This window comes from Bubalus bubalis, chromosome 3 (genome assembly GCF_019923935.1).
Source record: "Bubalus bubalis isolate 160015118507 breed Murrah chromosome 3, NDDB_SH_1, whole genome shotgun sequence".
NCBI classification, from domain to species: Eukaryota; Metazoa; Chordata; class Mammalia; order Artiodactyla; family Bovidae; genus Bubalus; species Bubalus bubalis.
This window is the reverse complement of record NC_059159.1, coordinates 37,956,447-37,958,794: the sequence shown is the minus strand read 5'-3', so window position 1 is coordinate 37,958,794 and position 2,348 is coordinate 37,956,447. Positions and strand designations below refer to the sequence as shown.

Below are 2,348 nucleotides of genomic sequence, written 5' to 3'. Positions count from 1 at the left end.
GAGTCATGGTGTGCTCTAGGACAATATCAAGCAATGTAACATATTCCAATTACAAACTGGAATCCCAGAAGAGGTGAAATTAAACAGAAAAAATATTTGAATAAATTGTGGTTTAAAGTTTTCCAAATTAGATGGAGACTGTAAAAGCTTATACTATAAATGCATAGAATCTCAATAAAGCCCAAGCAAAGAAATAAAACCACACCAAGGCTGATCTCAATCAGATTTGTTAGTACCAATAATAAAAACAAAATCTTAAATATTGCTGAAGAAATTCAACTTCTAACCAAGATAGAATAATAAGGATTGGATTTACCCTTACTGAAATAAGGGTGACTCCCTTGGCACGGACTATTTAGATGGGAAACAAAAGCAAAATGATAAATGGAATTTTGTGAAAAATAAAAAATTCTGATCTACAAAAGATGTCATTAAGAAAAATGAAAAGGCAAGTCATATTTGCAAAACACATTATCCAGTAAAGGACTTATGTGTAGAATGTACAAGAAATTCTTAAAGCTCAATAAAAACAGCTTACTTTTTTTTTCATGGACAAAAGGTTTGACCAGACACTAAACCAATGAAGATATATGAATGGATAATAAGCAAATAAAATGACATGTCAGCAAAGAAGATACATGAGTGGATAATAAGCGAATAAAATGATGTTCAACAATATTAGACCTCAGGGAAATACAAATTAAAACCACACGGAATAGAAGTGAGCGGTGGGGCCAGCTGACAGTAAAGGCGCTGAGCGGCTGTGTGCAGAGCAAGCTGGACTTGGATCTCAGCTAAAGGACAATATTCCAGTTACTGAACTTTCAGTAAACGGACCTTCTTCAAAAAAACATTTTTCCCTTGTGTGAAAAATGAACTTTTGCCTAGTCATTCTCTTGAATTACCAGGAACAAAATTTCCAGTTCAACCAAGATAAAATGAATTTTTCCACACCGAGAAACATCTGGGGTCTATTTGCTCCACTAAAATTGCACATGGAATTCAAAGCAATGCAGCAGGTTCTGCACCTTCCATTTCTTCCAAGCTCAAACCCTTCAGTGGATATTTGAGGAATAATGATGAGGCCATTGGATTTGAAGATATTTTAAATGACATGTCACAAAGGGAACTAATGGGAGAACTACACTTGATGATGGAATATAAACTTGATTTCCTGTGATACAGTGTGTGCTGTTCATGAGAACAGAGGAGCTGCATCTTACTTACAGTAGTTGTCTATTTACTATAATTTGATGTGCGCAATGTTAAAAGTACTGACACATGGGGGAAACCCCACATACACATACCCTAGAGTGGATAAAATTTTAATAACTGACAATACTAAGAGCTGTCAAAAAAGTAGAGCAACTGGAACTTACATTCATTGCTGTCGGGAATGCAAAATGGTGCAGTCACTCTGGAAAATAATTTGGTAGTATGTTTATATGTGTATATATATATCAAGTTAACTGTATACTTATCATAAGACCCAGAAATCCCACCTTAGATATTAACAGGAACAAAAGCATGTATCCACACAAAGACTTGTACACAAATGTTTATAGCTGCTATATTCATAGTGATAAAAATTTGAAAACAAGCCAATTCCATCAATGAATAAATAAATTGTAGTATATGGATGCAATGGACACTGCTCAACTATAAAAAGAAACAACTAGCAATACAGGCAACAACATGAGTGCTTGTCCCAGGTTTTATGCTAAGTGAAAGAAACCAAGTATGAGTGATTACTTGTGTGATTCCGTTTATAATCTGTAAATCCTCAAAACATGATTCCTTTGGTGGAGGCAAACGTCCAGGGATAGAAATCAGACCGGTAGTTGCTAAGGGCCAGAAGTAAGGGCTGACGCAAAGGGCATAACAAACCTTTTCAGTCGTTGGAAATGTTCTTTATCCTCTTCATGGTGTTGCTGCTGCTGCTGCTGCTAAGTCGCTTGAGTCGTGTCCGACTCTGTGCGACCCCATAGACGGTAGCCCACCAGGTTCTGCATCTCTGGGATTGCTAGATGATGATATATAGTAAAACTGGTGAATTTTACTTTCTGTAAATTTTACCCCAGTGAATCAGATTTTTTGAATAGAATGCATGACAAACTTGTCGGCCACCACTGATTTTGATGGTGAAGGGAAGATAGTTTGCTGCACTAGAAACTGGCTCTCCTATGATCTGCTGAGAGAAAAGAATGTGAGACCTTCCTGCAGATTAGACGTGAGCCATGGGAGAGGAATTGATGCTTTTGAACTGTGGTGTTGGAGAAGACTCTTGAGAGTCCCTTGGACAGCAAGAAGATCAAACCAGTAAATCCTAAAGGAAATCAGTCCTGAAT

General features: G+C 36.9%; 1 pseudogene; it reads left to right on the top strand.

The window, feature by feature from the left end:
- Positions 1-734: 734 nt before the first annotated feature.
- Positions 735-2,348, top strand: LOC123332459 (annotated as a pseudogene).